This window comes from Ranitomeya variabilis, chromosome 3 (assembly GCF_051348905.1).
Source record: "Ranitomeya variabilis isolate aRanVar5 chromosome 3, aRanVar5.hap1, whole genome shotgun sequence".
Lineage (NCBI taxonomy): Eukaryota > Metazoa > Chordata > Amphibia > Anura > Dendrobatidae > Ranitomeya > Ranitomeya variabilis.
Window position 1 is genome coordinate 611639360 of NC_135234.1, and position 12273 is coordinate 611651632.

The 12273-nt window shown below is 40.0% G+C and overlaps 1 protein-coding gene across 2 annotated transcripts in view; it reads right to left on the minus strand.

Moving 5' to 3' along the window:
• Positions 1–12273, minus strand: part of ENOX1 (ecto-NOX disulfide-thiol exchanger 1) — a 768733-nt gene that overhangs the window by 655429 nt on the left and 101031 nt on the right. The window contains exon 2 of one of the 2 annotated variants that reach the window (XM_077297342.1): positions 9401–9555. The exons of the other annotated variant lie outside the window; for it this stretch is intronic. The gene's annotated coding sequence lies outside the window, so the exon portion shown is untranslated. The remainder of the gene's footprint in view (positions 1–9400; positions 9556–12273) is intronic. 2 annotated transcript variants of the gene reach the window in all.

Genomic DNA, 12273 nt, shown 5'->3' on the forward strand with positions numbered 1-12273 from the left:
AGCATCTCTAAGAGAAGATACGTAACATGGGCTATGCTATACTAAAATATTTTTGTTTGCCATTGATTTGAGAACCATATTTTATCTGTAAATGCACAATATAACAACTGTTGCCAGTTATCCCTATATAAATGTGTACATTTTTTTTTACTGTAACAACTAACACTATGATAATGTCTTTCTTCCACCTCTACTCCTTTTTTTCTGTTAGAAATGAAGTAGCGTATATGTCTAAAATAGCCAGCCATTCTCAATGGTAGTAAAGTCATTCCCATTTTTTTGTACTGGGCAAGTGCAGCCTGTGTGAACTGAAAACTGAAAGATTGAACCTCTGCGGAACACAAGGTAGTGCCATAGGATGAGGTCTTATCCATTGCATTTTTAAAACATGCGTTGAAATTAGGGAGGGGACAACAGGCGGCAGCAATTGTTATGTGATGCGTTTAACGTGACCCATGATAACGATAAGGATATGACTTCTTACCGATGGTTGCATGGACACAACGTTTTGGGATTAGGCCTTCTGGGAGTTCACTGATGATTCTCCAACTCAGAGGAAAAACGTGATGGGAAGATGAACTTATGGAATAGATGAGCATACATAAGTCTAAGGTTACCTTATTATTATTATTTGCTCTTATGTTATCTGTTGATTACTCTATATTTGTCATAATTTCTTGTATAATTATGGATTACCTTTTCATTTGTGATACCTTAGCTTATATGAGAGATTCTAGTTTTTATAAAAGATAAGCTACAGTCTAGGGTTCAATAAGTATCAGCCATGACTGAGTGCTCGATTTCGCTATTGTAAAGTCTAGAAGGGTGATACTACAGGAATTATGGTGTGGGGTGGCAACATGTACAATAGCTGGACCCCTCTAGTCTTCATTCCAAGTATGCTAATAGCTCGACTTTACATTGACTCAATAATTGAACTGGTGGTACTGCCATTTCTCCAAAGTGTGTTGGGAGCAGTTTTTCAATACCACAAAGCCAGACTGCATGTTGCTCATGTTGCAGTGAGCAGTCTGCATGGCCTAAGCAGGCTACTACAGCCTGCATGTCTCCGGACTTGTTTCTCATCCAGCACACCTAGGAAATCATTGGTCGGCAATTGTAAAGCAAGCTGCTAGCAGAGGAGCTTGACGATTTGTGTGCCCAAGTGCATTCAGCATGACTAAACATTCCTCAGACAACAATCTAATGAATAGGATGCCTAGGTGTTTGTATTTCTGCGTGTTGCACTTATATGCAATACTGAATAAATTGAGATGTAGTCTTTAGTCCTGATGAATAAATCAAAATTGATTTTAGCCAAAAGGGGCAAACTTTAAACTCTTTTAGAGAAGGGATTTTTCCTCTTTATTGAGCATGTATGGGGCAGCACGGTGGCGCAGTGGATAGCACAGCAGCCATGCAGCGCTGGAGTCCTGGGTTCAAGCCCCACTAAGGACAACATCTGCAAAGAGTTTGTATGTTCTCTCCGTGTTTGCGTGGGTTTCCTCCAGGTACTCCGGTTTCCTCCCACATTCCAAAGACATACTGATAGGGAATTTAGATTGTGAGCCCCAACAGGGACAGCAACGATAATGTGTGCAACCTGTAAAGTGCTGCGGAATATGTTAGCGCTATATAAAAATAAAGATTATTATTATTATTATTATGTATGAGCTAAGGTTCAATATTTTTGTATCTGGACACTTCCCTACCTGTTTAGCTATCTTTTGGGTGAGTCCCATCCTCTAACATGCCAGCTAATATCTTTTGGAGGACCTTAAAAGATCACATTTCCCCACGTTTAAGGCTCCCATATACATTAGACTAATGTTGGCTGAAACCACCAATATTGAGACGTTCAGCCAACGGTCTAATATGTATGAAGGTGACAGCAGATTGATAGTTGGGAGAGATGTAAAATGCACAAGTCCGAATTCAGACTGCCAACATTTCAGTTGGTGGCTTACTCATAAAGAACAGAGGAGCTCTCCTGTGTATGGGAGTGTGGGCTGAATGATCGGATGAAGTATCATTCAGCTGCCAGCCACGTAATGTGTATTGCCAGCCTTGCTTTGCAGCTTATTTTTCTTTTTTTTCATACTAGAGATGAAGTAGTTTCATTATTCATCTGCATGTTTTTAGAGTTCTGTTACAATAATCTAAGGGTACATTGGTCTGAAACTCCCTTGGTTATTTTGCACATCAAAACTCAAGTTATCATGTAGGTATAAATACACTGATGTTTCGTTGATATCCTAACTTCTAGATACCCTATATTTGTCCAAAGTTTGATAGTGAGAAAGAGTTTTCTTTAAGTTGACGGTACATTGTCCATGCTAAATTTATTCAAATTTTCAGTCTATAATTTCTGCCTCTTTTTGGTTTATTCATTTCTACATGTTACACAATATTATATCTATTTCCTGATTATTTTTAAAGGCTTTCAAATTGGTCGAACAGATATAAGATTTCTCCATTAATTTTGTCTAGGCTTTTTCATTGTTTATTGATTATGAATCATACAGATTGCCCAGCATTTATTGATTATACAGTGGGGCAAAAAAGTATTTAGTCATTCAGCAATAGTGCAAGTTCCACCACTTAAAAAGATGAGAGGCGTCTGTAATTTACATCATAGGTAGACCTCAACTATGGGAGACAAACTGAGAAAAAAAAAATCCAGAAAATCACATTGTCTATTTTTTATCATTTTATTTGCATATTATGGTGGAAAATAAGTATTTGGTCAGAAACAAAATTTCATCTCAATACTTTGTAATATATCCTTTGTTGGCAATGACAGAGGTCAAACGTTTTCTGTAAGTCTTCACAAGGTTGCCACACACTGTTGTTGGTATGTTGGCCCATTCCTCCATGCAGATCTCCTCTAGAGCAGTGATGTTTTTGGCTTTTCGCTTGGCAACACGGACTTTCAACTCCCTCCAAAGGTTTTCTATAGGGTTGAGATCTGGAGACTGGCTAGGCCACTCCAGGACCTTGAAATGCTTCTTACGAAGCCACTCCTTCGTTGCCCTGGCGGTGTGCTTTGGATCATTGTCATGTTGAAAGACCCAGCCACGTTTCATCTTCAATGCCCTTGCTGATGGAAGGAGGTTTGCACTCAAAATCTCACGATACATGGCCCCATTCATTCTTTCATGTACCCGGATCAGTCGTCCTGGCCCCTTTGCAGAGAAACAGCCCCAAAGCATGATGTTTCCACCACCATGCTTTACAGTAGGTATGGTGTTTGATGGATGCAACTCAGTATTCTTTTTCCTCCAGACACGACAAGTTGTGTTTCTACCAAACAGTTCCAGATTGGTTTCATCAGACCATAGGACATTCTCCCAAAACTCCTCTGGATCATCCAAATGCTCTCTAGCAAACTTCAGACGGGCCCGGACATTTACTGGCTTAAGCAGTGGGACAAGTCTGGCACTGCAGGATCTGAGTCCATGGTGGCGTAGTGTGTTACTTATGGTAGGCCTTGTTACATTGGTCCCAGCTCTCTGCAGTTCATTCACTAGGTCCCCCCACGTGGTTCTGGGATTTTTGCTCACCGTTCTTGTGATCATTCTGACCCCACGGGGTGGGATTTTGCGTGGAGCCCCAGATCGAGGGAGATTATCAGTGGTCTTGAATGTCTTCCATTTTCTAATTATTGCTCCCACTGTTGATTTCTTCACTCCAAGCTGGTTGGCTATTGCAGATTCAGTCTTCCCAGCCTGGTGCAGGGCTACAATTTTGTTTCTGGTGTCCTTTGACAGCTCTTTGGTCTTCACCATAGTGGAGTTTGGAGTCAGACTGTTTGAGGGTGTGCACAGGTGTCTTTTTATACTGATAACAAGTTTAAACAGGTGCCATTACTACAGGTAATGAGTGGAGGAAAGAGGAGACTCTTAAAGAAGAAGTTACAGGTCTGTGAGAGCCAGAAATCTTGATTGTTTGTTTCTGACCAAATACTTATTTTCCACCATAATATGCAAATAAAATGATAAAAAAAACAGACAATGTGATTTTCTGGATTTTTATTTCTCAGTTTGTCTCCCATAGTTGAGGTCTACCTATGATGTAAATTACAGACGCTTCTCATCTTTTTAAGTGGTGGAACTTGCACTATTGCTGAATGACTAAATACTTTTTTGCCCCACTGTATATATGATAAGTATCCACTACACTGCCAGTTTTGCAAGTTTTCCCACCTAAAAAGAATGGAGAGGTCTGTAGTTTTTGTTGTAGGTACACTTCAACTTTGAGAGACAGAATCTAAACTCAATTATAAAAAGTCTCAAACATTACCGTTCGTAACACACTACACCATCATGGATTAAATTCCTGCAGGGCATGCAAGGTCCCCCTGCTCACGCCAGCACATATCCAGGCCCATCTGAAGTTCGCCAATGACCATCTGGATGATCCAGAGGAGGCATGGGAGAAGGTCATGTGGTCAGATGAGACCAAAATAGAATTTTTTGGTATCAACTCCACTCGCCGTCTTTGGAAGAAGGAGGAGTACAACACCATCCCAACCATGAAGCATTGTGGGGGAAAAAAATCATACTTTGTGGGTGCTTTTCTGCAAAGACGACAGGATGTCTGCACCGTATTGAAGAGAGAATGGATGGGGTCATGTATTGTGAGATTTTGGCCAACAACCTCCTTCCATGACAATATCCTGAAACACAGCCAGGATAACTAAGGAATGGCTCCGTAAGAAGCATTTCAAGGTCCTGGAGTGGCCTAGCCAGGCTCCAGACCTGAACCCATTAAAAATCTTTGGAGGAAGCTGAAACTCAATGTTGCCTAGCGACAGCCTAGAAACCTGAAAGATCTGGAGAAGATCTGTATGGAGGAGCGGCCCAAAATCCCTGCTGCAGTGTGTGCAAAATTGGTCAAAACTGCAGGAAATGTCTGACCTCTGTAATCGCAAACAAAGGTTCTGTACCAAATATTAAGTTCTGTTTTTCTATTATATGAAATACTTATTTTGTGCAAATTAGATTGCATTGACTGTCTCTCACCGTTGAAGTGTACCTATGATAACAATTACAGACCTCTCCATTCTTTGTACGTGGGAAAACCTGCAAAAATCGGCAGTGTATCACCGTATACACACACACATATAAATATATACACATCCTCAATTCTAATAATGTTCGTACACTGTGTACAATATAAAGGAAACAAAAATGCAATGATTTAGAAATCTGTTACAGCCATATTTCATTCACAATAGAACATGGAGCACAGATCAGAAGGTGAAAGATAGACATTTTTCTATTTCCTTTGAAAAAAAAATAAACTTGCTTAGAAATTGATTTCAGCCAAGCATCTCAAAAAAATTGTGACAGGGAAATGTCTACCATTGTGTTAACATCTGGGAAGTGAGGAGACCAATTGCTGGAGTTTTGGAGGACGAATCTTGTCCCATTCTTGTCATGTAAGAATGTTGCTGCTCCTTAGTCCTTGGTCTTTGATTTTTTTTTTCATAATGAGCTAAATGTTTTCTACTAATGAAAGGTCTGGACTGCATGAGGCCGGTTCATCATCAAACTCTTCTTCCGTGAAGCCATGCTGTTGTGATGGATGCAGTATGTAGTTTAGCATTGTCTTGTTGAAATATGCAAGCCCTTCTCTGTAATAGACATTGCCTACATGGGAGTATATCTTGCTCTAAAACCTTTATAGGTTTCTCAGCAAAGATAGTGCCTTTCATGTCTAAGCTGCACATGCCATAGGCACTAATGCATCCCCGTACCATCAGAAATGTAGGCTTTTGAACTCAGCGCTGTTAACAAGCTGGATGGTCCTTGTATAATTGAGTCCACAGGACACGGCTTCAGTCGTCTCCGTATAGAATTTGACATTTTGATTCATTTGACAGTTTTCCATTTTGCCTCAGTCCATTTTAAATGAGCTTTGGCTCAGAGAATAAGACAGCGTTTCTGGATTGTGTTGATATATGACTTCTAGTGATAAGTGAGCACGCTCGTATCAAAGTCGAAAAAAAATGTCACCGCAGCTACATGTCTAGTGGCTGTTCGACAGCTGCAACACATGCAGGAATTGCCTGTTTGTTAAGCAATCCCTGCATGTGTGGTGGCTATTGAACAGCTGTGAGATATGAAGCCGCGGCAAGTGTGATACGATTTTCTTGAATTTAGCAATTAAAAAATGTATAAAATGTCATCCAAGTGCATTTCAATGTTTTCTGCGGACCTGTAAACCAAAACACTAACCTTCACCTCCAAGCAGAATTAAGCAAGTGTTAACAGGAGCAAGTTGCTACGACTGAATAATGTTTGTTTCAACAGACCCATAGACATGGATGGGTGAGTGAAATCCAATTCAGAGGAAAATCAGCATACTGTGATTTTTTTCCTTAGATGCGTGCTCTGCCTCATTGAATAACATTGGGACGAGTGCCATCCATCAAAGTGATGCAGATGCAGTATGAGCAGATGCAGTATTTTGATCTCCATGGATGCTATGCCTGATTGGATTTTTGCCTGATCAGGTGATGTACATGCGCCGTGGCACCTTCAGGACGCCAAGAAATGTGCTTTGATTATAACATAGGAGGATGATTTTATGTGGGGTGAGTCCGATAATCGTGTTTTTAATTTATCCTCATATCTTGTGTTAATTAACAACCTGATCTTATGTGCACTTTGTGACCTATTCCACTTATTGTACACATGTTCACGATGAAAAAAGGAACCTGAACAAATATCCAGTGCTTTTAAATAAAGAAAATGTTTATTTAAGGATACATAAACCATAAGGAGGGGTGAGAAGGTACCAAAGGAAAAAAGGTGGCAATGTGGAGGACACTGATTGCCTGAAACTCAATATAAGTATACAAAAATATACAAAATGTGGCCCAGGAAGAATTCTTACATCATGGTATGCTTATATAGTATTATAAGGAGTCATTATGCCACAAACAATTGGAAGCGCAATACAATCTAATTAAGACACAAATGTAAACAGTGTATAGGCATTTCAAGAGTTAAACCGGTATACGTTAAGTTCATCATACATGGGGGCTAAACCGAGGCTGCTAGTCACCAAGCATATGCATTCATAGCTAAAAGTATAATTAATCACATCCAAAAATAAGCCATGAGCCACCCGATAAATTACCTTGTGCCGGTACAGAGTCCCCGGGATGCGCTCTGCCCCGACGCGCGTTTCGGCGCCCGCCTTCGTCAGGGGGGTGTACATGAATGAAATACCTTTTAATTGCAATTACTGTTACATAATATTCTATTGAATGTTCACTATGTACTACATGTATTATATATGAAATAATCACTAATTATGTGATCCTCTTTGCATTATGCCATTTAAAGTCACTGCTTTGCACTTCATGATCACTTGAGAAAGGCATTGTTATTTGTATATATGCTAATAGTTGCATCCTATTTGTTTTCACTTATATAGAAGAAAGCTGCCATTTTTTAAATATAAATATATTTAAGTATATATGTGCATTATATACAAGTATAAACACTACTCACAAAAAGGTATGGATATTTGGATTCCGGGAGAAATTTATGGAAAACATAAAAAGTTCACGCTGCAGTGATATTTTATCATAAAAGTAGGGCAGTTAAGTAGAAGCATGCAATGGCGATTTCCTCATTTCAAGCAATTTATTGAGACAAAAGTCAACAAAAGTGGTGGGTATAAACCAACAAAAAATGTCACTGTCTCAGTAACTTGTCATGTGGCCTTGATCATCAATTACAGCTTGACAACGATGTCTCATGCTGTTTATAAGTCGAGTTATTGTCTGCAGAGGCATGGCATCCCAATCTTCTTGAAGGGTGGCCCTCAGGTCATTGAGGTTCTGGGGTATGAGCCGCTACATGGCGACTCAGCTGATCCTATAGGTTTTCTATGGGATTCAGGTCTGAAGAAAGCATAGACCACTCCATTTGAGGTACCCAAGTCTCCAGCAGCTGTTCTCTAATGATGTGACCTCGATGAGCTGGAGCACTGTCGTCCATGAAAATGAAATTAGGCCTCTGTTGTTTGTGCAGAGGCATAATGACTGGATTAATTATGTTATTCAAGTAGTAGGGGCTTGGCACTTGGCATTCACAAAATGTAGGGAAATTCTGTATTGACTAGACACACCAGCCGACACTGAAACATAACCACCACTAGTAACAAAAGTGGCTGATGCATAGCACGCTCTTTAACGTCTCCAACATCGTTGGCCACCATCATTTTTGCTCAGCGTGAATCGACTTTCATTAGAGAACAGCACTGAGGCCCACTAGATCCTCGTCCAGTGTAGATGCTCCCTGGACCATGTGCCTGATGGTGTGGTAAGGTAGCCTTGCAGGTCGTCTAGCATGCAAACCACACTTATGGAAATGGTTTTGACTAGTATGACATGACACCTGGGTACCTCTCTCCTCTAGTGATGAGCGAGTGTACTCGTTGCTCAGTATTTCCCGGGCACGCTCAGGTGACCTTCGAGTATTTGTTAGTGTTCGGAGATTAAGTTTTCATTGCAGCAGCTGAATTATTTACAGCTACTAGACAGCTTGATTACATGAGAGGATTCCCTAGCAACCAGGCAACCCCCGCATGTACTCAGCCTGGCTAATAGCTGTAAATCATTCAGCTGAGGTGATGAAAACTTAATCTTCGAACACTAACAAATACTCGGAGGTCACCCGAGCGTGCTCGGGTAAACCCGAGCAACGAGTACATTTGCTCATCATTACTCTCCTCCCTTAAATGTGCCTGGAGTTGTGCGGCATTTATCATCTGGTTCCGAAGCGCATTGTTCACAATGAATCCACTTCTGCCTTTCTGTATCTCTGACTAAACACAGAAGTGACACCCAAGTATTATATAAATCTACGTTATTTGTAGGAAAGTATTCAAATTATACTAGAATACCAAGAGGTCACCATATGCGCACGCAGTATAGCCGAACAACTAGAAGAGACTAAAAAAAACGTGTTCCAACCAGAACCAGGACGACCACAACAGGAAATGTTTAAAATATATATATATTTATTTAGTAACAATAGAGAACCATTAAAATATACAACCATTATATTTTATATAAATATGTATATACATAATATTGTAGATGTGCACGTATCAATCATGTACTATATAATCAAATCATTATGTGGCAGGTCACTCCATATTATATAGTATCCCCCTAAGGACTCAATAAGTATCAAAACAAAACCATATATTGCACATATCATAAAGTACTTGTGCCAGAGAATCTATATAATAAAATGTGCATATAATGTGCCTATCACCATACTAGGCTCAGATGTACTGAGAAATCAATTAAAGTGCATAGAAATGAGGTGCTGTATTAAGGTGCTATATGTAAATACTATCAGGAGTCACTTACTTATAAAGATGGGGGAGTTAGTTCTGGGACCGCCAAGAGCTTGATAGCGTGCACCCCGACGCGCGTTTCAGAAGCACTGTTCCTTCTGTATCTCTGTTGCACCCTGAGGATGACTGACACTCTAAGCTCAGTGGCCACTTCCCTCTCAGAACATCCTGCATGAAGCAATTAGACAAGTGCATTCAAAAGTTTAGAGATGGTCATATTACATTCACCTTAAAAGGTTAGAGTGCATTTTAGGATCACCCTGAAATTTCCCCCGAAAGCCAAATATATTCCTATCATTTTGTGAGTAGTGTGTAGATAGACAGATAGATGTACACATAGTATATTTCTAATAATTATCTATAGTCTTAGTTCAACATCTATAAACTGAAGAAACAAATAGTACTTGTTATTTTAAGAGCATGTCTAACCAAATGAAAGAAAAATTGCTTTGACGTGCAATTCAATTAGTTTCACAGAAACAAATACAATAAAATTATTCTATTCTAATCCTCTATTGCAATGAACAACTTTTCAAGAGGCATTGAAAAACAAATAACACTTTGGTCCTGAACTGTAACTAAATCTATATCATTTAAAGTATAACTGCATCCAAATAATATCTGTAAGGTGAGGCTAGTGAGCAACAGGGCTGTTGACCAGGGCAATATCATATTTATTTAATTTATTTATTTTTTTGAATCAAAGTCACTGGATTCATAAAGAAAAGTCTCAGATTCATAATCTGTAATAATTGCATGTCCTTTTTGTCACTCATCCTTGCTATAGAAGCAAAAGGGGAACATTATGGGTTCCTCTTCAGACACCCCAATTTTTCTGTTGCATCTTTTTCAAATTAGACTCCTGTCTGTTAATCCAACTGTACTGGTAATAAAATGGTCTTGTACAACAAACTCACAAGAATACCTTCTCAAATTTTCAATCCTTTGTCTTTTTTCTTTATTACATGTGACGCTGCTTGGTTCTTTCCATAGAATGGATATCTGAAATAGCAGCTCACAATTATAGCTACTGCATGAGATCTGCGGAAGAGAGACTTAAGGCCCCGTCACACTTAGCGAGATCGCTAGCGAGATCGCTGCTGTCACAAGTTTTGAGACGCAACAGCGACCTCAGTAGCGATCTCACTATGTGTGACACGTACCAGCGATCAGGCCCCTGCTGTGAGATCGCTGGTCGTGTCGGAATGGCCTGGACCTTTTTTTGATCGTTGAGGTCCCGCTGACATCGCTGAATCGGTGTGTGTGACACGGATTCAGTGATGTCTTCACTGGTAACCAGGGTAAACATCGGGTTACTAAGCGCAGGGCCACGCTTAGTAACCCGATGTTTACCCTGGTTACCATCGTAAATGGAAAGAAAAAAAAAACACTACATACTCACATTCCGGTGTCCGTCAGGTCCCTTGCCGTCTGCTTCCCGCACTGACTGACTGCCGACCGTAAAGTGAAAGCAGATCACAGCGGTGACGTCACCGCTCTGCTGTTAGGGCCGGCGCTCAGTCAGTGCAGGAAGCGGACGCCAGGGGACGCGAAGGTGAGTATGTAGTGTTTGTTATTTTACATTTTACACTGGTAACCAGGGTAAACATCGGGTTACTAAGCGCGGCCCTGCGCTTAGCAACCAGATGTTTACCCTGGTTACCCAGGGACCTCGGCATCGTTGGTCGCTGGAGAGCGGTCTGTGTGACAGCTCCCCAGCGACCACACAGCGACTAAACAGCGATGCTGCAGCGATCGGCATCGTTGTCTGTATCGCTGCAGCGTCGCTAAGTGTGACGGGGCCTTTACACTGAACATGTATTATTAAGGAGAAAATTGGATCACTATTTCTACATTTTAAAGCTAAGAAGTAGCGCACTTTGGTAGTTTCAGTTTTCCTAAAGTCTACGAATGATACATTGGTGCATAGAGTTAAAACCACTAGAGTTTTATGGATTTGCAAATTGAGATACTGATTTGGCTTTTATCCTAAGTCATATTGCACGACTCGTTAGAGGGTTGATTGTGACTTGTAGGATCGCTACTTCCAACAGGTGGCGCTATAGAGTTAAGTCCTCTTTTTCTCAGAAGAGGCAATTTGCATATGGATTTTTTTAGCTCTTTGCCTAAAAACTGGCTTTCATTGGACTGTAAGATACAACAGGAGGAACTGAACTGGGAAAAGAAGGGGGTAAGTGTTTTTATGAGCTCTTGGTGACAAAATAACTGAAAAACCAATAATATAATGCTATAAATTGCTGTTATAACTTACTTTCTTGATTAACCCCTTCATGACCCAGCCTATTTTGACCTTAATGACCTGGCCATTTTTTGCAATTCTGACCAGTGTCCCTTTATGAGGTAATAACTCAGCAACGCTTCAACGGATACTAGCGGTTCTGAGATTGTTTTTTCGTGACATATTGGGCTTCATGTTAGTGGTAAATTTAGGTCGATAATTTCTGCGTTTATTTGTGAAAAAAATGGAAATTTGGCGAAAATTTTGAAAATTTTGCAATTTTCACATTTTGAATTTTTATTCTGTTAAACCAGAGAGTTATGTGACACAAAATAGTTAATAAATAACATTTCCCACATGTCTACTTTACATCAGCACAATTTTGGAAACAAAATTTATTTTTGCTAGGAAGTTATAAGGGTTAAAATTTGACCAGTGATTTCTCATTTTTACAACAAAATTTACAAAACCATTTTTATAGGTACCACCTCACATTTGAAGTCAGTTTGAGGGTTCTATATGGCTGAAAATACTCAAAAGTGACACCATTCTAAAAACTGCACCCCTCAAGGTGCTCAAAACCACATTCAAGAAGTTTGTTAACCCTTCAGGTGTTTCACAGCAGCAGAAGCAACATGGAAGGAAAA